Source organism: Heliangelus exortis, chromosome Z (genome assembly GCF_036169615.1).
Source record: "Heliangelus exortis chromosome Z, bHelExo1.hap1, whole genome shotgun sequence".
Taxonomy (NCBI): Eukaryota; Metazoa; Chordata; class Aves; order Apodiformes; family Trochilidae; genus Heliangelus; species Heliangelus exortis.
Window position 1 is genome coordinate 24,194,897 of NC_092454.1, and position 27,930 is coordinate 24,222,826.

General features: G+C 41.7%; 2 long non-coding RNA genes across 2 annotated transcripts in view; one reads left to right on the plus strand and one right to left on the minus strand.

Moving 5' to 3' along the window:
• Positions 1 to 1,552: 1,552 nt before the first annotated feature.
• The window catches only part of LOC139789707 (uncharacterized), a 97,205-nt gene continuing 70,827 nt past the window's right edge, over positions 1,553 to 27,930 (plus strand). The window contains exon 1 of the long non-coding RNA XR_011723233.1: positions 1,553 to 1,640. This is a non-coding gene — a long non-coding RNA (uncharacterized lncRNA). The remainder of the gene's footprint in view (positions 1,641 to 27,930) is intronic.
• On the minus strand, positions 10,337 to 13,148 carry LOC139790062 (uncharacterized). Its single transcript, XR_011723362.1, has 2 exons — positions 13,050 to 13,148; positions 10,337 to 12,748 (listed from the first exon to the last, which is right to left on the minus strand). It is a non-coding gene; the product is annotated as an uncharacterized lncRNA (long non-coding RNA).

The window sequence follows — 27,930 nt, forward strand, 5'->3', positions numbered from 1 at the left end:
TAGCTGGAGTAGGATTGCTTCACCAATAAGTTCCTCCTGATCAGGAGGCCTCTAGTAGGCTCCGACCACAAGGTTCCTCTTGTTACCTTGGTCTCTAATTCCTACCCATAAACTTTCAGCTTGCTCATGGCTGTTCTTTAGGGACATATCCTCACATTACATCAATTTCTTAACATAGAGAAACTCTTTTCCAAAAACCTGCACAGCAGCCAACTGTTGATTCTCAAGCAAAAAAAAGATCTCCTACCAGAATCACCCAAACATCCCCTCTAGAAACAGCTTTCTGGATAACTGTTATTTGATTGAGGATGCCCTTATGCCTGTTTGAGTGCTTTTTAAGCTTGTATGTTTAAGCATGGGACATTGAAAGCAGAAAGAGGAAAAATGCCAACACTTTAGTCCTTTTCTCCCAGGGATGAAGGTATTCTTGCTTTTGCCAGTAGTCTTGTTACATCCCTCGCCAGTGATACTACATACTTTTTTTATTGTTAGTTTAATACTTTTCTTTTATAACTTTCCCTTGTGCTATCTTTATCACAGTCCTTTGCTAAGAGAAGGATAACTGTAGCAGCCTTGGGCTTTACAAAATGGTTTCTCACGTTCTTTTGTTCCTTGTTGGATCAAGCAAAACCACAACTTTTAAAACGTTTAGGAAGAGGAAATAACTCCTTTTATCTGTTTGTTCAAGGTACAATTTGTGTTTGGATCGTGATCTAAATAAAAATACTGAGAGCATCCACAAGCATTCTAGTTTCAATCAGTGCTTTGTACCATGCTTCTTAAAAAGCAAAGTATACTTAAGGAATACTCTCCACTAAGTCTTGAGTCCAGAACTCTGCACTAGGACTGGTGAAGGGACTGAGGAATCCTTGCTCAGCTATCAGCAAGCTTTTGCACACTCCTATGAAATCAGCTGGCAACAGCTGGTGAAGAGTAGCACTTTGCCAGATGAAGATAAAAAGCATATTGCTGAATAGTCATGGAGGGAAAAAGCCTTCCGTTTTTCAAATAAGACAATTTTTTCTTCTGTTTCAGCTGCATTTGTGGATGTTACCCAGCATTTTAGGGTGACCTGACCTGCTGGTTTCTTTCAGAAGGATGGATGATGGATGGTGTCTTTGGCCACAACAACCCCATGGGGAGCTCCAGGATGGGCACAGAGTGGCTGAGAGCAGCCTGAGGCAGAAAGGGACCTGGGAGTCTGGAGTGACAGGAAGCTGAACATGAGCCAGCAGTGTGCCCAGGTGGCCAAGAAGGCCAATGGCATCCTGGCCTCTATCAGGAACAGTGTGGCCAGCAGGTCCAAGGAAGTGATTCTGCCCCTGTACTCAGCGCTGATGAGGCCACAGCTTGAGTCCTGTGTCCAGTTCTGGGCCCCTCAGTTCAGGAAGGAGATTGAGGTGCTGGAGCAGGTCCAGAGAAGAGCAAGGAGGCTGTGAAGGGATCCAGCAGAATTCGTGTGAGGAAGGGCTGAGGGAGCTGGGGCTGTTCAGCCTGGAGAAGAGGAGGCTCAGGGGAGACCTCATCACTCTCTACAACTCCCTGAAAGGAGGGTGTAGCCCGGGGGGGGGGGTCGGTCTCTTCTCCCAGGCAGCTCTCAGTAGGACAAGAGGGCATGGACTTAAGCTCTGCCAGGGGAGGTTTAGATTAGATATTAGGAAAAATATTTTTACAGAGAGGGTGATAAGGCATTGGAATGGGCTGCCCAGGGAGGTGGTGGCTTCTCTATCCCTGGAGGTTTTTAAGAAGAGACTGAATGTGGCACTCAGTGCCATGGTCTGATAATCACAGTGGTAGTGGATTAAGGGTTGTACTTGATGATCTCAGAGGTCCTTTCCAGTCTATCTGATTCCATGAAACCACTGTTCAGTGGTAAACTATGGGTAGACCCCAAGCTATTAGTCCTCAGGGTGCGAGGCTACTGTGAATTTTTTAGTCATAGAATGGATCTTTTTCCCCCTCAACCACCCTTCCTCTTACTGGCAGAGCCAGGGTAGCTACCTCTATGTGCTTTCTTCACTTAGTGGGTTACTTGGAGCCCCCACCACATCTTCTGCAGCATAGATTTTTGTTGGTGCAACTCTGTGAGCCCTTCCTAGCATGCTGAATAAAGTCTTGTAATTGGAGTCCTATTCTAGTTGGAGCAGAGTATGCTGTGCTCTCAGTCGAGTCTCTTCTAGTGGAGTTAGAGATCTTTTCCCATGAGATGTGAGGCAGCAGTCCACTCAGAGGCCTCCATCCTTGGCTAAGCTACCAGCTTAAGATAAAGTGATCCTTATCAAGAGTTTTTTGGTGGGTTTTGTTTGTGTTTGTTTGATTTTTTTGTTTTTTGGAGGGTTTTTTTTTGGTTGGTTGGTTTGGTTTGGTTTGGTTTTTTTGTTTTTTTTTTTTTTGGTTGGTTGGGTGAGTTTTTTGGGTTTTTTTGCTTATTGTGTAGTGGGTTTTTCTTGCTGATCTAAGAGACAGCAAAGCTTCAGGCATATAAGATGTAACTAGTTAATCTTCTAGTTCTATGGTTGCTTAAGGCACAGCAGTTCATTGTGCTGAATTTCCAAGATTCAGGTTATTGGTGTATCTGATGTATTGGATTTAGTCATGTACCTGTTTTTGAAAAATAATTTTTTTCCAAGTTACTGTATGACCTGTTGAAACCTGTCCACCAAATGACAGATCCATTTCTGCAGCTCTTGATTACTGCTGTATTTGCATTTAGAGCCTGCAGCCTGTTCTCAGGTAATGTGTTATTTTTGGCATTTCACCAGGTCTGTCACTTATTATGGCATCAGTTAGGCAACTTTAAATGATTATACGGTGTAATCAAGCACTGAAATGTAACACTTGACTGATAATTTGAATTTGGGACACCCACTCTTTTTTCTGAAAGCTTGATTTGATTTGGAACACCTTTGAATAATAATGAGATGAAACACAGGTCTCTAGGCTAGCTTGTTGATTTGAGAAGCCAGTCTGAAAAGTGCCAAGGCAGATCTAATTATTCCAATAATTTATTTTCAAATTCCTTTTAATACTTCACTGTGTTCTACAGTGAGTGATTGAATAATACTATGTTTTGTGTACCGAGACTATGTTTTGAGTACTGAGAACTTGAAATTTTGCTGACATACTGCAGAAATACATTAAATTAGAAAGTGACTTAACCTCCTTTCCCATTCCCACTTTGACGTGCCATGAAGTACTTGTGCTTATTCTCGTGCCAAAACTCACAGGGGAAGACACGTGCTTGCTATCAGCAGCTTATCTGCCTGAAGACTGGAGCTGCCAACAGCTATTGTTGGACTCAGTAGGACTACTGGAGTACTTCAAAGTGTGACCAGCATGCCATGACTGTAGTTTTCCTTGGGAATATGTTAGGGTGGATGTGTTTCCTGGGCACACAGTTTTTGTTCGCTGGGCTCCATGAGCAGCAAGTACTGCTGCCACCTTTGCTCAACTTCTTTTAATTAGTTTTTCCGTATTCCTTTCCTCTTCCTCCTTTTCTTCCATAAAAGTCTGTCTAGGTTTTCATCTTCCTTCAGTATCCTCACTTTGCCCACACCCTCATCAAGCCTGTGAGGTGTGGAGAGGAGGTTTGTTTCTGTTTCTGGGCTAGGCACTGTCTGCCCTCAGGACACTTTTGGTGGAGGACAGGTGCTAAGGAATACCAAAGCTTCAAGGGCCCAAAGTGGAATAGAATTCATGGATGTAGCTTCCAGATCAGGACATGCCTGGGGGACGTCAGGGTTTCTCTGAAGTTGGTAAGTGCATCGCAGCAAGAAACTGCAGCCAGCCTTCAGAGCCTTCAGAGGGGCAGGCTTCATTAATTTTGAAATATGACTCTCTGAGGGTGACCAGTCATAGTCTAGGTGAGATGTTATGCTGACAGAGGACTTGTGTTTGCAAGATTTCAAGATCTTCATTTGTTAGAGGCTGGCCAGAAGACATTACAATGGCAAGAAATAATGCCTTAGCTGATTCCAGAGAATAGATCTTTACCACCTTCTGAACACAAACTCCCAGACTGGCAGTGTTTGGTTTCATTCAGTTGCCTGCAGACTAATTCTTATTTCCCCTCTGACTACTCATCTTCTGTAGTTGCAGCTGCAGTCCTGAAATGTGGGCATTCTGGGAGAAATGTCAGGCCTGACAGTACACCCAGGGAAGCATCCTGATCAGAAGTTTGGTAGTTTGACTTGCTCCAATTAATTTTGGAATATGCATCCAACACTCTGTCAGAGCCACTAGTCTCCATTATGAATGTAGCTTCTTCAGAAACAAATGAGAAGAAAAAAAGATAAACCAAATAAACTCATTGCAGATGAGATTTTACTTCCTTTTTTATTTCAGTGTTCTGCAAAACCAGTTTATTTTGATTTAAATGTGCATTCCATTGAACAGTGCTGCTTTTCTAAGTGTTGAGCAAACAGCAAAGAAAACTCTAAAGAGGCCATCATAAATCATAAATCCACTATGACTGAGAAAATAGTGGGACTAATAACACTCTTGTGTTGATTATGTTCTTCCCTGGAATAAATAGTACAGTTTCTCAGAGAGCTGTATGTGTTTTTAATAATGATGTGGATATTACACTGAAGTGGAAATGTGATAGTGAAGAGTTCCTGATTGCAAACAGGTATGCAAAAGACTCTGGATATACTGAGAAATAAGAATGAGAGTAAAAACTGTGAGGGCAGATGAAAATTTCTCGATGCTTTTAGACAGTGATAGGAGAACAAAAAAAACTTTAGAGAACACGGAACAACTCATTATGAATCAAAAGGGAGGTGTCTGTTTCAAACTATTTAATGTTAGCTCATGAACTTTTCATTCACTTTGCACTTCTACAACGAGCTTTTGGATGCAAGCACTGAGAGAGGGGCTGGGAATAGGGGCTTAAAACTTTCTTCTAACTTAGTGCTGACCCAGGCCAGCCCATTGACTTAATGTAAATATTCCTCACTCTTCATTTATGGAAAGTGGAAAATTGTGACTATAGACAAATTGGGATGGTTGTGCAGGGTCCAGTATATTCAGAAATGCTAGAGGCACGAGCAGCTACTGCACAAGTTACTCAATAAAGAAACCTGGTGGCAAGGAACAGTTCTGTACCTACACTGTAAGGGATTCCAAAGCCTTGAACATGACCATTCTGACCATGTTGAAGACCATTCTGACCATTTTTTAAAAAACTTTAAAAACGTCATCTTCAATATAAATTTGAGGGATCACGAGGGCCAAGCCAGATTTCCTGCTTCCAGCTTCCGGCTGCCTGCCCTTCCTGCTTTTCCTGCTTCCATTCCTTCACCCCGGCATCCTGGAAGGATCCCGTCCATTTGCCTGCCTGTGGTCCTGATCCGTGCCAGCCCTTATCTGTGTGTTCCTGCCTCCAGTTCCCGGCTGCTGCTGACTCCAGGAGTCCAGCCTGGACTTTCCCAGGGCTGCCCTGCAGCCTCGGTGGTGACGTGAGAGCTATTGGGGGAAAGGGGGGATCTGGTATCCCTTTTCTTGTATATTTGTATATATTCAGTAATTTTTCCTATTTATCATTACTGTTTCATTAAAGTTGTGTAGTTTAGTTTCCAACCCATAAGTCTCTCTCCCTTAATCTCTCTCCTTTCTTATCAGGGAGGAGAGGGAGATTAATAGAGAGCGTCTGTTACTCGGTTTAATCACCGGGCCAGTGTTAAACCGTGACAGATTTATTGGCTGAACTGAGTAATGAAAACCTGCATTTAGGTTTTTTTCCTCTCAGAAAAGAGAGCTTGCTCGCCCCCTCTACTTGATGAATTCATTTCTTGAAAGGGACAAAACAGAACCTCTGTCTGCAGAGACTTCTGGAAGTGAATTCTCTTCTGAAAGAAAGAAGGAAGGGGAGAAAATCTGCTGCAAGTTTTCCAGAGAGCAAAGCCTCTGGAATGCCTCAGATATGTAATGCTTGCACAGGCATTTTTTATGTCTGTCCTGGATCAACAGTGTTTTTAGTCAGGCTCATTGATTTCAAACAATTGAGCAGCAAGGAGGGTGTGCAGCAAGCCTGCTACCTTGGACTTCAGTAGAGCAGACTTTGACCTCATTTATGATGGTAGTTTATGATGGGATAAAGCCATGGAGCGAATAGAAAAAAGCAAGCTGGTTCAAGGACCACCTCCTCCAACCTCAGGAGTAATGCTTCCCAAAAAATAGAAAGGCAGACAAAAATGCCAGGAGGCCCGCATGGATGAAAAAGGAGCTCCTGAACACACTTAGATGTGAAAAGAAAGTCTACAGAAAGTGAAGGCAAGGACAAGCAGCTTGGGGAGATGTACAAAGAAGCTGTCCAAGAAGGCAGGGATCAGGTTAGGGAAGCTAAAGCCCAGATAGAATGAAATCTGGCCTGGGACATCGAGGGCAACAACAATAGAAAAACCTTCTAAAGGTATGTCAGTGATAAAAGAAAGACTAGGGAAAATGTGGACCCACTCCAGAAGGAAACAGGAGACCTGTATGGAGCCACTGTAGGAGAAGATTAGGTTTGAGACCATCTGAAGAACATGAAAAATCATAAGTCTATGGGATGTGACGAGATACATCTGCAGCTCCTGAAGGAATAAGCAGATGAACTTGGAAAAGCCACTGTTCATCATATTTGAAAAGTCATGGTAGTCTGGTGAAGCTCCCACTGGCTGGAAAATGAGAAACAGAAACCCCATTTTCAAAAAGGGAAAAAAGGAACACCCTGGGAACTACAGGCCAGTCAGTCTCACTTCTGTGCCTATCAAAATCATGGAACAGACCTTCCTGAAAGCTCTACTAGGGCACATGGAAAATGTGGAGGTGGCTGGTAGCAATCAGCATGGCTTCACCAAGGCATCAATCATGCCTGACAAATCTGGTGGTTGTTTGCAATGGGTCACAATGTTGGTGGATGATGATTGGTATTGGGGCCAGTGCTGCTTAACATCTTTGTTAGAGACATAGGACAGTGGAACTCTCAGCAAGTTTGTTGGTGACACCAAACTGTGTGGTGTAGTTGATATGCTGGAGGGCAGGGACCTTGATAGGCCATCCAGAGGGACCTTGATAGGCTGGAGAGATGCTCCCATGCCAACCTCATGAAGTGTCAGAAGGCAAAGTGCAAGGTCCTGCAACCTGGTTGTTTTGACAAATTTTGCCACCTGACTTCATGCACTGCTATTAAGCACTGCCCTTTGTATGCTAAATTCCTTAATGCTGCTGAAATTTTTGCAACAGTGCTCACAACTAGTGCAATATAAGTAAGCATTCTCAGTTAAGGTAATTAAAGGTTTTGATTCCAAAGCCACAAAGAAGTGTCATCTTCTAAGTCTACCTATACAGAAAACATGTATTGGTTTTGGATTAAATACCGTTTGGAGTTCATACAGTTTCGGTACAGTACTTGGTTTTTATATGCTTTAAGATCTGTACTACAGCCAGATACTAGGCTTCTAATGAGAGAGAGGCAAGGTTTCATAGGCTCAAACTCAGTTGTATGAACAAACTTAAATAACTCTTGGTAACATCTGTGATATCTGTAGGAACACCTTGAAGAATAAGATTCCAGACAGCTTGTCCCATAGGGAGTGTCAATGTCATAATGGTCTTTTACCATTCCAAATAGCAGCATTGTTCCCATCTGGTTTGACCCATCAAGTCTGCTTTGTTCTATCTGAACATCATTAGAGCTTTACCATCTTCACAGGGACTTTATTTCCCATGTCTCTGTTCAGTGTTTCACATGCCTGCAAATGTTTATGCAGCCACTGTTTGTGTATATTGGCTGATGTAGCAGTACATAAGGCCACTGGTGAAATGGGTCCTGTGTACAGGTGCTGCAGCTGGAGAATGTACTGTGAGTTAGAGTATGTTTTCTCTCACTCAGCTGTAATGATTGCAGAGATGGTAAAACAGGAATAGACAGCAAATAGCTCAGGCATTTGTAGAAAACTATTTAAGTAAGTGAAAACCTCTCATCCTATTGGCCATTCAGTGGGTAATAATGGATGTCAACAGGAAGTCTCTTAGGGCATTCAAGCATGGGAAAGAAGGATCTTATTCCAGTATTTCAGCAGAGTCCTGATTTTTACTGTGAGGAGCCATGTGCAGCTTTGCTCAAATGCCCCATCTTCTTCATGAATAAAGGATACCTATCTGTCACAAGACAGGGAGAAGGAGTACCTGGAGCTACCAGTGCTATCTCAGATTTGGATAGGGTCATCCTTGTATCTTTACATTAGAGACTTGCACTAGTAATAGTACACTGTATATTTTGGTAATTCTGGAGACGGTTTGTGAGAGAGAAGCTTTCACAAAGTATTTTTTCCAATGGTGCATTATCTAGTAGAGATATAACGTAAGCAGACTTACATGGTTTGTTTGCCTTTGAAGGTGGCTGTTGTTATCTATAGTTTCTTCTGAAGCATCTGCCAGAACAGGTTATTTTCAATTGAAATCATACCTGTTTTCTTCATCTTTAAAAAAACCATAACTGGTGTTAAAACAGAGATCAGTCCACAGAGATATTTCACTCGTCAGACAGAACGCGCTCAGTCTCTCTGGTGATGTGGAGGCATGGCCTTCCTGACGTGGGAGGAGAGGTGTTCTTTCTCATTTATTCCAGTCACAGCTTTCTGTTAGTCTTTAGTAAAGCAGAAGTAAGTGAGCAGTGCTGTAGTTTTGCTAGACAATGTACCCATCTGTTTGTGAGAACAGTGTTGAACCTGCAGTATTTTTATTCCCTTTTGTCCCAACAGAGCTTCAGACTGGGAAGCAGGTGGGCGATGATGCACAGCTTATTCCACATTCCTTGTCTGAGTGCTACTCTCCTCATGTATGGTTATTGGCTGGCTTCTCCTGCCAGCACACCAACAGAAGTTGTTTTCCAGAGTCCTGGAAGAAATTCGGTTGTGTGTGGGGGGGTTTTGTGGGTTTTTTTTTTGGTTTTTTTTGTTTTGTTTGATTTTTTTTTTTTTTGTTATTGTTTTGTTTTGGTTTTGTGGGGCTTTTTTTTTATTTGTTTCTTTCATTGTTTGGCTTTTTTTTAAGATGCCAGTCAGTTTTAACTTGCCAGCCCCAGAACACTATGACTAGAGCCATAGCAATATTGCTGGTGATTTTTGGAATGAGGCAGGTGTAGATGCAGTAAGCAACTTGCCATCAATCAGCCAGCTACTCATGCAGAGAGGAGGAGGGATCTTTCAATGAGTCTTATTTTAGATATCCAGAGGAGGGAAAACTAGGAAAGTGTGAATATCTGCTTCTAATTTGAAGACAAATTTAGAAAATCATAGGTGTAGGAAACTAATCAGTAACTCATGGATGGACACTCTTTAATGTTCACACCTTGTCTTCAGAAACTGTCCACATGCTCTGTTATTGGAGTTTGGAGAGAGAGGTTTTGTGGGAGCAATTTCTGAAGGGGGGTAGTGTGCCAGGACAGAAGGCTTGAAACTAAGATGTGACTTGATGAAACAAGCTCCCTTCTAGTCTCTCAGAGCTTGCCTATCTATGGCTTGATAAATTACCCAGGTACCTGCTGCCAGCTGACCACGACTGTGGCAGGCTGAGTGATCCCATTGTCCAGTCCTAGCCCTGAACCCTGGGCCATAACCTCTCAGGTGGCTTGCCATTCCATGTGGTGGCCCCTGCTTGTTTCCCTTCAGACTCTTCAGAGGAGGGATTTATGTCACTGCATGCTTAACACTGGTGACATTTGATGCTGTTCTGCTATTTTTCCTGAGCTTGATGGAGTGTGATACAAGGAGCAGGAAGAGGAGCAGAAGCCTGTCTTGCCCTTCACTGCACCAGTCTGGGATGAGGAGGCACATAGATATCTGGGCTCTGCTTGGTTTGCTTGTCTTCAGCAGCTGGCTGGGGCTGTGAGGAAGGGCAGGAGAAAAGCGATTTTCCCTGTTGAACAGGATAAGGGGAGGCTGACCTTGTTGATGCATCTCTCATATGTAACTCCCTGGAACAAAGGGAAGAACTGGAGTGGTGACTGGATTGTCAGGCAGGAGACTCATACATGTTAGCTTCTGCTAGAGGCTGTATTGCTGCTGCTTTATTGCTGCTTTTACTTGTGCCAGCTAAAATAACACACATTCTAGAATCTTACTGGTTTCACAGTGTGCAGGGACCTAGAAACTCTCAGAACATTTAAGTGCTAGGAAGCTTTGTTTATCATGGATCACCACGTGTCCTAAATGTACAGGATATTAGCCAGCATCTTCTCTGTGCATAACTGTTCCACATGCAGCTTGGGCTTCCTCATACTTTTCTTAGTATTGAGCCAAGAATTTGGTACCAGAGGAGTTATGTGTATGTCTGTTGGAGCTAGAGGTGAAACACTTTTTTTTTTCCTTATTGATGGGGAGCATCTGTGATACCTAAAAAGACAATTGCATTTGCCTGCTGCAACACCTGTATTATAGCTGTTAATAATAAATATATCTCCTTTAAACAAAGGCTTTTCATGCATGAAATACTTCACAAACAATACCCCCAGAAAACCTGTTAAAAGGGTATAGATGTTGCATGGATTGGCACTTCAACAACATTATATACTAATGTGAATCTTGTCACCGTGGTTCTTTGCTGTGTGTATAATTATTATTTATTAATTATTGGCTTTATGCAAGCTCCCTAAAAGTTCCTATTAAGGATTCAATTGAGTTGGATTTAAAACCAGTTTCTATTCTGAAAAGGAGCAGGACAGGAGAGGAACAACAAGATGAGAGAGAATGCTCTACCAAGAGAGTAGGAGAGTAGACCAGGAAGAGAAATTAAGTCTCTAGTTGAAGCTGAGAGCCCTACAAGGTTCCTGCTTCCTTTGTATCCGAACATGTTGTCAGGTGTTTCAAAAGCAAGGTAGGTACTTCCTTCACCATTTGATTCCCAAAATATAGTGCAGTTTCATCCTTGCTTAAATGTTTTACCAACTGATGAAACATTTTGGTTGAGTACCTTTCTCCTCACCTGGACAACGATGTCCTCTGGTTACCTCTGTCAGCCAGGGCAACTGTTGAATCTTAAGGGTTACAGATTTGTTTTTAAGAATCTTATATTGTAGCAGAAGAAAGACAACCAGAGTTTTCTTTATTTTTAGCTTTCCCTAAAATAATTTCTTACTAAAGAGGGAGCATTAGACTTGATAATCTGGACTGGTAAACTGGGTAAGTAAGAAATTACTTTGAGCCGCCTAGCCTCACAACCTCTCTCCACCTCCATTTTCTGTCCTTACTTTCAATGGTACCTAAGCTGCAGATGGTGTACCCTGTTGTAGATCATACTCATCTGGCTTTAGGAATGCAGCTATGTGATAAGACACATCTTGGATAAGAGCTATTCTTTGTCACCCTCAAAGTACAGGTACAGAAGGCTTGCTTCTGTTAGGATAATGCTGTTTAGTATTCATCCTCTGCTTTTGCTAAGCTTGTCCCTAGCTAAGCTGTACTTAGTTTAATTAATTTTAGGAATGCATGTGAGGATACCAATCTTAAATAGAGGTCCGAGCCTGGGCCCAGGCAACCTACTGACTCAGAATATTCTGGCTGAAAGAGCAGGTAAGATCCGAAGCTGTAAGGGATAAACTGTACAGTTTGCCCAGCCATGTTGAAGTCAAGCAAAACCTATTAATCAGAAGGAAGAGTAAAGGGGCTTGATAGGCAGCGAGTCTCAATTGCTTCTGAATCAATTGGACACTTCCCAGTTCAAGCTCAGGAATTGAAATACACATGACAGAAGTGTGATCATTCACTTCCCCATCTAGATATGACAACATGGCCTCCTGTGGACATCTAGTGCCTAGGGAGACCTGGAAAGTTCTTGATGATCCTGTTCCGCATGGGCTTTCCAAAGAAATGGCTCTCTGCAAACTCCCTTTTGCTCCGAGGAGAAACCATCTATCATTCCCTCAACACGATGCAGGATTAAGAGAAGTCTTTAAAATCTTTGCCATACAGCTCCAAATAGACCTTTTTAGTTAAGAGACCCTTTTTTCAAAATACGTGTAATCTAAAGAGCTTCCATCAGAATCAGTGCAAGGGATCTGCACACAGGAAAAAAGAGAGAGGAAGAAGCAAAAGAGAAGAAGAAAGGAAGCAAAGCAAAAAGGGTCAAACCCAACACTAGGGATCCAAAAATTGACACTTATCCCAAAACTTAGAGTTGTGTAATTCTCCTCACTTTATTTACATGAAATAGCTCCCTCTCTCTGTCTTTCCCTCTTTTTCTTTTCTTGATAGTCTTAGGGACTTCTGTCTCTAGTCAACCATCCTTGCTGTGAATTTCTTTAAATTTTAGTAGTATAAACTTACAGATTTGTCAGAGTAATTCCTGGGGATAGAGCCCATTTGATCATACTGCTAAGAGAGACCTGCTAAGTTAACTGGGACTAACTAAAGAGATGATTCTTGCCTCATAGTTTTACCAGCAGCTATTTTAAGGAACAATGTACATGTCTGCTTGTACATTCAATTTCCTGTCTTTTCTTTTCTGTCAAGACTCTGCATTCATGAATATTATGATCTCTGGGTGTGTGTTGCTGAGAATTTGGACCCTAGACTGCATGTTGCTACCTTCAGCCTTAATGCTCTCAAATGTGTTGGTACAATTTGAACTAATTTATCAAATTAATTTCATTTGCACACATTTTTTGAGCATACATGTGGCTTTTGGTTATATGGAAAAGCTGTACATGTGATACAACTGTGATAACAACTGAAATGAAAAAGTGCAGAATTAAGAAGAGAAAAACCTGAAAAAGAAATCCAGAAGGGAGATGTTATTATGCAAATTCAGGGATAGTCAATATATTTGCTACAAGATAATTATAAATTTAAGTGTGCAGAATTGTAAGAAATCCAGTAGCTTTCATGCAATACTATGTAATTAAAGTCCTTAATGGCCAATCATACCTCTAAGGTTATGTAAACTTCATGTGTTAAAATACAGTTCCTTGCTGCATCTGCAGCATTGAAGTGATCTTATTAGAAAGTTTCTATTATTATTATATTATTAGTCCCACAGAAAACAAAAAGAAGTAACAATGAAGATACCTGCCAGTGGAATGTCTTAGCTTCTTTCAGACCAATTCTGACTCTTTTTTTCACCAAAGTATATGGATTTCCATGCTTTAAATAAATCAGAACATGAAAACCAAGCTGAGTGTCTTAAACAAGGTTGCTTTAAGTCAGCAAAAACTAAATATAGAGTAATTTAATCCCAGAAATGCCTTCTACGGTGTTTGAGGACTGTGCAAAGCAAATGGTTGGTGAAGAAAAAGAGAGAGAGAAAATTTATGTCCTGGAGAACAGGAAACAAAATTAATTTCCATGAAAATCAGGCTTACTTTGTTAACTAATTACAGGGAATGTTAGATGTTCCATCTGGGAACTTCCCCAAAGAGATTCTGTGGATATTAATTGCATACTGTTATGTAAAACCTCCATTTCTTGGCTCTTACTTTGAGACTAGAAACCTTTTAACAAGCCGCAGAAAGGGGACAGGATCCAGAGAACGTTCTTATCTCCACTGGAGTTTACAAAGTACTGTGCCTTTCTTGGAGAGAAGAATTGTCATCCTGCTGCCCTCCTGGCACTGGGTGTGTCTGTTTTCCATCTCAGCCTTACATTTCCTTTGATCCAATGTTCAGATGTCATCTAATTCAGCTGGCCTGTATTGTTTCTTCTGCACTGATGCTGCGAGTCAGAGACCAAAGATGCCTCCAGTCTAAAACCTCAAGCAGTCCAAAACAATTTTTGCCAGGTCTGCCAAAAAAGATTTTGTTTAGGTGCTTGCTGTGCTCTCCACCATCACAGGGCATCTCCAAAGCTGGGCACTTGATGCCAAGCTATGGAAACTGGATCTCCTATTTTACTTTGACTTTCCTCTTTCTTTCATGTATTTGTCTAATTCAAGGAACACAGATTCAGTGTTGTTAGTGACAAAAGCAGACAACATCTTGAGGCCAACTTTCCTCATCTTCTTTTCATCTGTCCTCCAGAGAAGGGAGTTCCCAAGTTTAGTATCAAACAAAAAGCTTGAAAATTGAGAGGGTTAATATGTGAGAGCTCTAAACATCCAGTAGCAATGCAGAATATCACTTTGAGATAATCTTGCTTAATGCTTTACACTTCCAGTGCTTCAGATGCTCATTTTAGATTTCTTCTTTTTAGCATGATAATTAATATTTAATTATAATTAAATGTACTATGTTATAAATAATTTTATACATTATTTATATACAGATTAATATTTTATCCCAGTCTTTCTAGTCGAGTGGAAGAGGCTATGGAATAATATGTGTAGATGTGCAGAAAAACAGTATCAGGTTTTTTCCCTTCCAAAATTTTAAACTTGCCAGCTTTCAACCAGCTTTACAAAATAGCCGACTACAGCCAGGTTTATAAAAGGACAGAGATCTCAAGGAAAGTTTGCTTTCAAGTTTTAAATATGTCTGTCTCAGGTGGAAGAAGGCAAGAAGCTCAAATTTAAAACATTACCAATAGGAAAACCCAACAAATATACACTCAGCGATTAGACACTAGAAATTCACTTGAGACCTATCCTCCCTTCACTGTACTTTCCCAGCCATGGGAAGGGATTATAATACTGGAAACCTTGTGTCACACAGCAGCATCAGTGTGGTGGATGTCGTTCCCTTGAAAATGCTTTGAGTCTTCAGTATCACTCAACTCTTCTGGTGCTATTTGCTCTTGTCTTAATTTCTGCCTGTTATCTCCTGAACTCTGGCTTCTTTCAGTAATTCTCATTCTTTCCAAAGTAAGTAAAAGTTTTTTATCTTCCAGCTTACCAGGGCTTCATTGAAGTTCAGATAAATGAACACTGGAGCATTTTCTTTGTCTAGAAAGTAACTGGAAAGACACCAGTTCAGCTGGAAGGACACCAATTCAGGTAGACATAAAGAATCTATGATAAGAGCCCAGATTGTGCATGGTTCTTTCTTCCATTTTAGAAGTGTTCTTGTCTTGTCTGTCCTCTAAGTCTTGTTTACTACTGGTTTAACTACAGGAAGTATGTTTTCCTAGTTGTTTTCCATTTCCTACATGCAGCATTGAGCTTGCTGCATTTCAGTGTTTCAATAGGGCTTATGGATTGGTGTCTTTGTAAGTAAGTTTCAGAAGCCTAGCAAGGAGGCAGCAGGGTTTCTATCTGTCATCAGCTGTGACACCCTGAAAAAAAAAAATTGAAAAAGCTCCACACCTGGAAGGCAAGGAGTCTGATAAGGAGTTCATTCCAGATTAGACTGGAGGTCTGTTAGTTGGTTATATTTTTCCAAAGTGTGGCTGCAGATACTCATATGATAAAAAAGAAGTATGGAAAGATAATTTCCTCAAGGTGCCTTCCAGTTTGTGCCACATTGGAGATTTTTCTTTCTTAGAGAATTTTTGGCAGTTACCTGTATCGGCAGCCCTCCCAGAGTTGCTGATACACTCATCTACACCTGAAGTTCTTCCCTTCACTGTGCAGATTTACTTAATATCACTTTTTGTTATAGTTATTTCCCATTAATAAAGGTCATTAACATGTCCACTAGTGTTATATTTCTACATTATCCAGTCTCAGTTGTTTCCATCCATACAACTATTCAAAATATAAATGAGCTTGAGAGCAGCCTAGATCATTCAATTCACTTCCCTTTACAAAGCTGAAAGCATCCAGGCTGTTGGTCTCAAATGCAAGAGAATGGGTGAGTCATTGCTGCAAAATACAAATAGTGTTTTGTCAGAAACAGGTGATAATTCTGAGACAGTTCTTTAGTGTCCCGACTTAAAGCAGGTGCCTTCCAGTGCCATGGACCTGGCAATGTGAGATACCCTGGCTGGAATTTGTTTGACTTTATGTCTGTGTCTGCATCCAGACTTCTAGTGAACAGTGAGAAATAGGCACTGTCAGTACAGAATTGTTATTATCCTGAGGTGAATGTCTAAAAACTGAATACACGATTTAGTGTCTAAAAATAGTACACTCTCTCCATGACAGGAACTATGAATGACTCTTTCAGAATTAGAACAAGGGTTAGGTCAGATGAACTTAACTGTAGTTAAACCTGTGTAAATCAGTTCGGTTTCTGCATCTGTTCTGGTGTTTCACCCATTTATGAAACACCAGGATGTTGGTCCTACCTTGCAGTCTTGCATCACAGCCTCTGATTTATTTCCCCTAGTTTCTGAGGACCTGAACCAGAGACAGGACCCCTGGAGATGGAGAATACACTGGCCTGTTTCAGACAGCACCACAGCTGACCAGAGTGCTGGAATGGGGCATCAGAAATTTTGATTCTGCCAAAGACTTCAGTATAACACCAGCTTCAGATGAGCTTGTGCCACCTGTCCCTATTTTGTCTCCCCACTCCAGAGTACAGGTTTTCTGGCACGAAGACTGTTCAACATCAGCAGTAGTGACACTGCTAGTGCTACCAATCTCCTTTCAAGGTCTTTTATTTTAGCCAGCTCGTGTTCCTGTCTCTATTTATGTTTCTTTAGTCATTCACGGTCCTTTATTATCTTCTGCATCTATCAGACAAATACTTTTCTCAGAATTTTTACAGAAGCTTATCTTAATAATTTATATTACTAAATTACTAGCAATTGTGAATTACTAGTACAAATTACTAGTAGTTACAAATTTCTCATAATTACAAATTACTAACTTAGCAATTTGTATCTTAGTAATGCGTAACACGTAACACTATATTAAGCGTCTTTGGTCTGTATTTGCAGAAATTAGATGTATAAATCAGAACTCATTCTCTTCTTTGCAACAGCCTGAAATCAGCATTGCTTGACTATGATGTGATTAAATGGTGGAAGGAGCTCTGAAGAAGACTTAAAATCTGGGTGAAGCTAAACTGTTATAGGAGATGAGGCAGGCCTTGCTAATAAAATAGATTTACAATGGTGTTTCCAATTTACTCCCTGGCCTCTTAAAGATTTCTGCATAGTAACAGTTCAAGATGGAGTGCATTCACTTGCAGTTCAATCTCATGAATTTCTTCTGGGAAGTGATATGCAACTGGTATGAGCATAAAACAAGTGTTGTGTTATGCTCTCTGGAGTGCTTATTTGATGTTCCTTCTTCTCAAGGCTGAAGGACTGCAGAAATAGATTGGCTCTGTCCTTGTTTTGGCATGGAGCCAGCTGTGTTCATGTGTGACCTGACATTAATAGAAAAAGTTGTTTCTTTTTTTTACGCAGCTGAGATACAATCAATGATAAAAATTGTTTGTAGCTCAGTTCTCTTTAATAAACTCTGATGTTTCTGAGGTAGCACTGTAAAGTCCTCAAAATGCTCCTGAGTATTGGCTTTTGTGGCTGAACTGGATTAAACTTTTTCCCCTTCATGTTTCTTGGGCAGAGACATCTCAGGACAGAGCTGGGAGAAGATGCGGCCGGAGTTGTTCACTGGCAGCTGAGTTGGTTTGCATTGAGGTACAGAGGATTGCCAGGCTCCTCTCCCTGCTCTCAAGAAGCTCAAAAGTAATCAGTGCCTGGCAGAAAATTATGTTTGTAAAATGAATAGTTCTTGTGGGAACTTGTATGTACCAAAGGCCTGAGCTTTCAACTCCTTCAAGGCTGTTTTTTCTTAGATGCTAGATTTAAAGCTAGGAGGACCTCTGGAAGCTGCATATAATAGCAATGATGGCTGCACTCAATTTGTTTTTCAGCCTGTGGTCATTGCATCTGCACTGTCATCCCTCTTCTTGGTGAATGTAATTTTGGCAAGTACCAATAGTTCAAGATTAGAGCAAAGTTTGAAGGGTCTCATATTTGAAGATGGGCTGCCAAGATAGAGGGGAGTGTTCTGGATCCTTGCATCAAGAATTGTGTAGTGGTATTATTTAGTAGAAGATGGGGTGAGCTGTAGAATACACATCAGGAGCATACACATAATATACAGATAAAGGAACATCAGTGCTTGAATAGTTATGTAGCTAAATACATCAAAAATAAAGCAGCAGGTGCCTTCTGATTGGACACCCACATCTGTAGCTCTTCTATAGGAGCATAGGTATTGGTGCAGAAGAGATACAGAAGCTGGGGAGAAGAAATATCAGGTTAAGCGCTAATGTTAGGTTGAGAAAAGGGTTTTACAGCTCTCTTTTTTCCAGAGCACAGCAAGGAGAGTCAGTCTCAAGCAGCATAGTATGTTACAGCAACTTCATGTCAGCACAGTCCCATCTCTTGTGGCCAGGATGCATATGTTGCAAGTGTTTCTTCAGTGAACAGGTGGTCAAATCACCAGGAATAAACTTTGACTCTTAGATAACTCCTGTTATCTAAACAGACTGTTTCCAGACTGGCTTTGTACCTGTGTGTGGTGCACATAAAGAAAGGTCTTGGAAAAGTGTGGCTTGAGTGTTGGCTGTGGTTTTTAAATCACACATCTTGAAGAACACAAGGAGACATCTGTGCAACAAGGCACCACCATTGTGAAAATTACTCCTTTTCCTTTTTTGTGATGATAGCAGGTCAGAATTTTTAAGATAGTACCAATTCTTCCTTCTAGTCCCTTTTGTCCTATATTTTTTCAGTTCCTATGTCCTTGTCCTTGTCCATCCTACAGACATAACTGATGCTATAACACATGTATTGCCTGAGACACAGGTATTTTTATACTGATACAAGACAGTATTTCAGCTTGAGTAATGAGAAGTGGCAGAAACATCTTGTCCTGGTAAGTGTTTCCATGTTTCTTTCTCACAAAACATGCTACAAAATGATACTATCAAGATGAGTAAACCTCCTTTTTATGCCCTAGAATTACAAAAGAGCCCTGCTGTACATTTTTATTGGTCCTACAGTGTGTCTGTTGTGTCCCTTTCACCACTTTGCATTGTGGTGATAGACCATATAATGATTGACCAATAAAGCCTGGAAACATTAAAAAATTAATCTTGGTAGATAAGTAAGAGAAGAATGTGCAAGGATACATAGTTTCTGTTTATTGCAGTTTTAATCCCTTCTTCTTGAATGCAAGTACAAATTTATGTATTTATACATTCACACACACCACAAACATATATGTGGGTTTAATGTGGCTTGTCTGAAGTATCCCTGCTAATCAAATCTCAGTGCCAACCTGGTAGCACTTTCTGTCATTGCTAGGAGAGAATAGGCTGTGTTATTAGTAAAGTGGGTACTTTACTACTTATTTTTAGGTTATTTTAGACCCTTCCTCTGGCATGTGGCATTGTACTCAGAAAGTTTGACTCTACCATTGCTTTTCCAGGTATGACTCACTCCACACTTCTCTTCAGGCTGGAGTAAAGGAGCCTATACAAGGCTCCACTAAATTGACATTACTGTGTTGAGCAGACAAGCTGACAGTGAAGGAACCTTTGCTTGCCCTGGCACCCAAGAGCTTTAATATAGAAATATTCAGAGTACGTACATATCTATGTATATTTGTACTACTGACAGAGGAAGGGTAGCATCAGACAAACATAAGGGTGAGGGGCAGAGTAATTTTACATCCACAAAAATCTGTTCGCTAGATCATTTGTACTACATGGGAAGTTTGTGGTATTATGTGATTTATCTGTCAGAGTTGTCTGTGACAGCTGACTGCCTACTTTGTTTGCTGCCCAGATAACAGCTTGATTTATTAGCAGCAGTGTCACTACTGGTACAACATTGCTTCATGATGCCCTGTGAGTGGCAGTGATGCTGTACGAAGTGACATGAAAGTTAGATAATGGGACACACCACAAGGGGCCTAGTGGGATGTGAGATGGCGTACATGTAACTCACTATGATTTATACAGGGATTCAGGCATGGCAGTGTTTCCATGTAGTTTTCTTGAAGGAGGCACGAAATGGGCTGACTAGTTCCAAAGTAGGGCTTTATCCTATGTGATGTCTTTGAAAATCCTAGGGGGAAATTCTGATGATATCCTGCCAAATTGTCATTACCACTCTGAAGACTTTCCATTGTGCTGTTTTTCCTGCAGTACTTTACCTGAGCTGTTTCAGTACTGCTCTGCTTGTGTGACTGTGTAGCAAAAGGCATGTGAAGGGTAATCTTTCCTATCAGTTTATAAACAATGTATTTCTCCTGTCACTTTATTATCACCATGTGCTGGACCAGGCTCAAAAAATTCTTCTGTTCTCTGCTGACAGTCAGAAAGCTAGCAGTGCAGTGCAAAAAGCAGTGTAAGACAAGAGAGCAAGTTGTGGTTTTGAGGAATTTTTTTTTTTGACAGATTATTACTAACACAGGCTGTGCTGTCCCTTATGTAAACCAAGGTGCTTAGGGGCTTTTGGGAAAAGACCCAGTTTCTAAAATTTATAAACAGTGTAGAAAGATCTCACTACTGTCCCTTTCCTTACCTCACCTCTGCACCCAGGGCTGGTAACCTGCCATGGACAATCTGAGTGTTATGGCCAGTGTTAGCTTTCTGATCTTCCCCCGTGGCAATCTCTTTTCTTGTTGGGAAATCAGAGTTGCAGGGCTAGAAGAGGCAAACCCCTTACCTCTTCTGCTAGAGTGACTCTGCATTGACTATTACACTTATTTCAATCTTATGCTTGGTTTGGGTCTTCTTGAGGCTGTGCAAAGACACAACCTTCCTAAGCCATACTGGCCAGTGAGGAAACCCTCTGATTTGTAAATAGCTGCACTATGTTGAGGAAAGCTCCCACAGTTGGTAGGAAGCCCTTTTGCATTCAGGTTTCACTGGTTTGGGCTTCCACCTGGCAGCACTACAAATAGCAAGTAAAAAAAAATTTCAAGGTGCCCTTGCATTCATGTAGGCAGAGACTCTTCTGAACAGTAAATGTGGGAGGGAAGGAAGATTGGGAAACTCAGCCATCTGTCAGCATTTTTTAAATCATATTGAGAAGGGACACTTAATTTCAGGGCTTTGGGAAAATTCTTCTCACAACATGTTTCACAGAGGATTTTTTCAGATGGCAGAAGGGACTGCTGGCTAGCTGGTGACACATTTGAACAAGCACAATTTTCTGTGTAGAGTAGAAGTTCACTGCAGGGCTATGAACAATTCAGGAAAGTGAAAGAACAGAAGGAAAAGAATCTTGAAGTCATTCCTGTGGCTTGTGCCTCTAACCTGAAATGCATCTTTACCTGGTGCTTCCCATATGAGAAGGTCCATTACAACTCAACAGGGATCTGAAAAGCCATGGACAGTTTTTCTGATGCAGACATTGAAATTGACAGACTGAAAAAAAAGATATGATTTCTCCTTGCAAAACATGAAGATAACTAAACAGCTACTTGGTGTTGTGAGACCTTTCTCTCTCTCTCTCTCTCTTTCCCCCCCTTTCAGCAGCTGGATGTCTTTGCCAAGAAGAATAGGATGTTCGTGGTGAGGATTTCTTCTTCCTCCCTCTCAGATCCACTTGGGATGATTTTTTTATGTTTGATGAGATGCTTTTCTCCTTCTCCACTGATCTTAAGTTCATATTAAATCAAAATTTACTATGCCTGATACCATCTGAATGTGTTTTCTCTGTGTTCTCCCTATTACTCCTATACTGTTTTTCCAGCTTCAGGTCTGCACATAAGCTGACCACAGGCAAGTTGTTTGCAGCTGTGTGGTCCTCTATACCATACCCTGTGTCTCCACTTCTCAAGGCCTCTCCTGTCCCACCAGTTCTCAACAATTTGTCATCTCCTTCCTGTTGTATATACCTCATTCCACAGAGTAACTGCTTGTTATTGCTGTCTGTATGAAACTAGGTCTGCACCATACAAAGAGAAGCAAAAGTGAAACTGCACCACTCAGCTTGCTAAGGGTTCAGTCTGTCCCACTGTCTGTGCCATTAATAAAGATACTGTACAGTCCTGGTCCCAGTGCAGACCCATGAGGGCACGGTTTACTGATCTCCATTTGGACATTGAGACATTAATTGCAATTCTTTGGATGCAGTCATCCTTATCCATTCCTTATCCTTATCAATTCCTTATCCATATACCCATCCACCCACCAAATACATATCTCTCCAATTTAGAAATGCTGCATGAGAACATGTCAAAGATATTACAACTAGATAATCCAATTAGATGACAACATTTGCACTTCCATTGTCTGCAGATTCAGTCACTCTGCTGTAGAAGTTTAGTAGATGAGTTTGATGTGATTTGTCTTTGATTTGTACCTGCTTGTCTTCCATGTATCCTTTGATATTCGCTTCAGGATGTTCTGTTTCATGACCTTACAGGGCACGGGTGTGAGACTGACTGGTATTTCCCAGGTCCTTCTTATTGCACTTTTTAAAAATCAGGAATGGTAGTGATATTTCTTTTTCTCCTATTATTAAGGACACTACCTGGCTGCCATGATTTTTCCAGTGTAATGGAGAGTTTCTTAGCAACTATGTCTGTCAGTTCCCTCAGTGTTCTGGGATGGATGCAGCTCATCAGGTCTGCAGACTGCTGGATGTTCATGTTCCTCATACAGTCTCAGACCTGATCTTCTGTCCTCAGTATGCCACACATCCCTTTCATTCAGACTCAGGGTCAATAAACAACCTGTTAACTGTCACAGTCAGCTCCATTTTCAGTCTTGTATTTTGGGTATTAACATGAAGCCAGTGCAGAGTCCAGCCTATAACTTTCAAAAACAGATTAGATGCTTTTAGCATGCATGTTTTTGTTCCTATTTTGCAGGCATGCAGAAGGGCAACAAATATAAAAATTAAATACATCTGTACTAGATCTTTTTTCATGTGTTCAGACCTTCGCCTTCGTCAGGTGAAGTTGCAATCATCAGTGATGATGATGATGCCAGATGATGCCAGATGATTTGGCAGTATGTGTGGTTAATCACTAAGCAGAAACAGGGCTCAGAATAGACAGGACACACATACTAGTGTATGGGCCAATCACATTGTCCAGCTTTTTGTTAACTATAGAATGATAAAAAATAATCTGTCTATCTAATAGGCTTGTTTGTTTGTTTTATTTATTCAGCTATCTTTGAATTGTACTGTGTAGATAATACTTTAGGAGAATATATTTGGATTATCATTTTGGTGCTGTGCAATTCACCTGAGTACCTTTGTTTATTTTTTGTTATTGCTCAAAATAACAGAGAAGGGGTTCCAAGAGTCATCCCTCTGAAGAGATGAAGTACACTTTTGTGGCATTTGTGGTAGACATATTCCAGTTTTCCTCCATGATCCTAAATTATTTTGCATTTTGGATGTGAAAAATAATTTTAAAGCACTAACCATTTTTTTTATCTAAACTTGGAATTTTCATGTGGCACAAGAGGAAGAGAACAAACTTTTCCAATGATCCATTCTCTTCCATGTAGACCCAGCACAATTAAAACAATCAATCCTCTTCTAGTTCTCTTCAGGGCAGACATGCAGCTGCTAGGGAAAAATTGTTGAAGATACTATGGTGTGGGTTTTTTTTTTTTTTTTTTTTTTTTTGTTTTTTTTTGTTTTTTTTTAACATATATTCACAAAGACCGTATGAAACAACCCTTTCAAATCTCTACTGATTTTTCATCAAAGGTTTTGATGAAACATTTTTTCAAAATGCGTGCCTTGGGCATAGCTCCTGTTGAATTTAGTGTAGGATGAGAGGCAGCTAGAAAAACACACAACTCAGCTTAGGTTCTTTCATTGCAGAATAGCTATAGTTAAATTTCAGTGCAGTTCTCCCATCCTGGACAGCATGGATGAGATGACCACTCAAAGTACACCCGTCCAACTTAAAAAAATATTTGAAATCCTTGTTTAAATATAGCTCCTGGGAACTGGCTGCGGATGTTCAGCACAAATTAACTGCACTAAGATTAAAGCTGATGCATGAGTTTTTGCCAATAGCTCACTCTTAAGAGATAAAAGAAAGAGGATTCCAAGAAGCATATTTAAACACATATGTTACATTTCAAACAAAGTGTTGTTCATCTTCTCCCTTCTTTAAGATCTTGAACAGAGGGAAGTTGATTGATGGTTTTGAGACCTGAAACTAGCTTGAGACATACATTAATTTTTTTCCTACAAATACTCCTCAGTATTCAATCTGATTATAGTGGGATGTTGAGCCATGTGTGAGGTACATTATGAGTATGGCAGGCTTTATTGATACACCCATTGTGCTGAAAAACTTGATCTTAATGGTCTCTTTAAAATGTCTGGGACTGAGCATGCTGAAGGCTGAATTCAAACTTTAACTGCTCAGCAATGTTAATTCATGACTAAGGAATTACCTGGCATGGAGGGCAAGAAGGTCTATTTGCAGAAGGGGTTAAATTGGCTGATTAGGGAAGAAATGCTGCAGCAATTGCTTGTAGCAATTGTGGAATGTGCCCAGGGGCCATGGTAAAAAGACCTTTTTTTTCAGCATGAACCAAACACTAGGCTAGGGACCATAACTCCAGTGCTCACATCATGAGTGCTCTGTACCTGTGTTTTAGGAATCAGCTTTGGTTACATCTTTGCAAACTCCTTGCAGGACCACTTTCGGGTGGTAGGACTCTGTCCAATGCATAGTTCATAAAATATTTCTATATATATATATACAAATATGTGATTAATTTGCATCAACAGGTAGAATAAAAATTCCCCAACATTTAGTGGCTGTCCTGGTTTGGGCCAGGATAAAGGTGATTTTTCCAAAGAAAAAGATCTGATTCCAGCTCAGCAATGCCATTCTTTCTGCTGGAGTTGGAATTCAAACTATTCAGGCAAATTAGTCAAAATTTAAATTGGACTCAAGCCAATTAGCTCGTGCCCCACGTTGGGCGCCAATAAATCTGTCACGGTTTAGCACTGGCCCGGCGATTAAACCAAGTGACAGATGCTCTCTATTAATCTCTCTCTCCTCCCTGATAAGAAAGAAGAGAGAATAAGGGAGAGAGACTTATGGGTTGGAGGCTAATACAAATATATAAGAGAATGAATATCAGATTCCTTCCCCCTTCCCCCAATAATTCTCACCCAAGACCAAGGCTGCAGGGCAGCCCTGGGAAAGTCCAGGCTGGACACACAGGAGGCAGGAACACAGGCAGGCAAACGGACTGGAGGTGTAGGCTGGCACGGATCAGGACCACAGGCAGATGAATGGATGGGATCCTTCCAAGATGCCGGGTGAAGGCAGGCAGGCAGGCCAGCAACCGGGCAGGGCAGCGGGGAGGGCAGCGGGGAGGGCAGCAGGCAGCCAGCCAGGGAGGCAACCAGCCAGGCCAGGAGCTTCTGCTGGTCTTTTATAGTGCTACAGGTGAGACCAATTAGCTGTTAAGGGGGGTGGTACCCAGCACTTCTGCTGGTGATCTCAGGTGAGGCTGATCAGCTGGTAAGGGTGTGGCTCGGTCCTCCTGATCCCCCAACTCCATACCGAGGATGACACACATGGGATGGAATACTCCATTTGAGAAACTTGCTGTCAACCTCAGCAAGTTCAACCATCTACAAGAAACTTAGAAAAATCACCTTTATCCTGGCCCAAACCAGGACAGTGGCAGAAGTAGGATTGCTGCACACTGGTAGTAGCAGCCAGACTGAAACTGGAAGGGTGACATTTCAAAATCTCACTTACATGTAGTCTTCTCCCCTGCTTTGTACCTGGGCTGGCTGTGACATCAGCAGTAAGTAAATCCTGTTTTATTTTAGTTTGTGTATATAATAAAGACTGGGGTAAAATTAAGGGGATGAATTCTTGCAAAGGCCTTTGTTTAGCCAGATGAGTGTAGGCTGTGTAGGCTGAAAGCTCAGCTTGAGCTCTGGAGTCATCATCTCCATGGGTGACAAGGATTTGCCACTTTTGTGGGCCCAGGTTTTGAGGAGACAAAGTCGAAGTTCTGTCTTCTTCAGACACCTAAGCCATGGTATCTAGTGATCTTAATGCTCCTTCATTATTATAAAAGTCCAAAATCCAAATGAGATTGGAAAAAGCCTAGAAGGCTTTTAGTTTTGAGGTGGTAAGGTCAATGGTCTGTCTTCTCAGCAATGTTAGAATGTCCCTTTACATCCTTTTTGCCGTGAACAGGCCTTAGCTTTGCTCTTTTTGAGAAAAGTAATTGAACAAATCAGCCAAGATTCCTTCTATTTGCATCTGTTAGGTGACTTATGACTGGGAAAAAATGTGGGCAGGCAATAGGTCCAACTTGTCCTTCCAACTGATTCTGTATTCCTGAGAGTATGTAGATATAATCCTGATGTAATAGTGGATTAGTCCTTTGCTAATGAGCCTACAGTGTTAAATTTGGAACCAGCCATCTGTAGTTTAAGGTAGAGCACCCATAAGGGGCTGTATTAATAAACCCGTGGGATAATTTGAACACCTGGATTGAAGCAGCTTTCAAATTGGATTGGAAAGTAGTGAATGTATTCCTTATTTTGCTTTGCTTGCACATGCAATTTTTCCTTTAATTAAACTGTTTTTATCTCAACCCATGAGTTTTTGTACTTTTTCCCTTCTCACTTGGTCTCCCATCACACTGTGGGGAGAGCCAACAAGTGGGTATGTGCTGCTCAGCTGGTCACTGGGGTTAAACCATGACAGGCAGAAAGCCTCTTTTCTGCCCTGGTGGATCTCCCACCTGTGGCACATGTCCCACATGTCACACCCCATCTGTCAGCGCCACAACGTTTGGGGAGGGCCTCCTGTGGCACTGACAGGGTGGCTGTTTAGCCACGTAACCACTCCCTGGCCAAGGATGGCATGGCTGCATCCTCCACAATATGCTGTTGAACCATGCCATGCTCAGGAGAGAGCATAACTTGGGCCTCCAAAGAGTATAAGTGAGTCCTTCTTTGGGCACTGCCCCATCCAGACAGAGAGAGATATTATTGATCAAGCTGATGGAGGCTGTCTACCTCTCCCTTTGTGAGGAAGAGACCTGCATCCGTGACAAATGTTAGGCAGATCAACACAGAGCAGAGCAGAAAAGGTGGGGAAAAAAGCCAAGGGCCCCGTGGTATTTCTTTTTGCAGCACATCCATAACCTCCATGGCAGGGCAGGACAAGTGTTGATGCAGGAGGCCAAGTTCTGCATAGACTGGTGCTCTGGTTAAAGCGCTGTGTAGCCTGGCACCATGGACATGGGATTTATGGGGCCTGGCCTTTTCTAGCAAGACACTCACTGATGCAGCACTGGTGGGAGGGAGAAGGTCCCAGCTGCCTCCAGCCCACTGCAGCATGTGTAGAACATGGCCATAACACTTGACAATCTCTGTCCCATGTACCTGGATGGCTGGAATGGGGGCCAGATACATGATATCGTGATTCCAACTGTTCAGCTACACCTGAGTCTTGTGGTAGACTGAGAAAAAGCCTAGTCTCCTCTCTGAGCATGGAGGGGACCTACCTCCTGCACTCAGTGTGGGTGCATAGTGGTTTTGAAGAGCGTGTCTTCAGACTGGTGTCATTGGTCATCTGCCACCATGCAGAGGGAGCTTCTGGCTACCCAGCCTCACACAGACATCATTGCCCTGCAGCATCTCAGCCATCAAATGTAGGGCTGGTGCCAGGGTATCTGGTGGGCAGCTTCCATCCCTACATCTGGGCATCCCGTTTACATGTCTACCCATCTCTCCTCCAGACCCTGCTGCCCTGGCTTTGCAGGAAGCTGAGATAGCTGTCTGGAGACAAGTGATCAGAGACGGCTACAGTGGAGCACAGCATTTCATTGGAATATCACAGAATCACCCAGAATCACCCAAGCTGGAACGGACCACTACAGATCATCTGCTCCAAAGCCCCTGCTAAAACAGGATTGTCTGCACACCCACACTGTGTCCCAATGGACTGGACAAATATCTTCTGGTCCAGCTGCTGCAGGTATGCCTCTGAAGTCCTTCAGGAACTCTGTTCATGGACCAGTTCATTGACACTGGACAAGAAGGCCAGTGGTATCCTGGGATGCATTAGGACAGGTGTTACCAGTAGGTCAAGGGAGGTCACCCTCCCCCTGTATTCTGCCCTAGTGAGGCCACATCT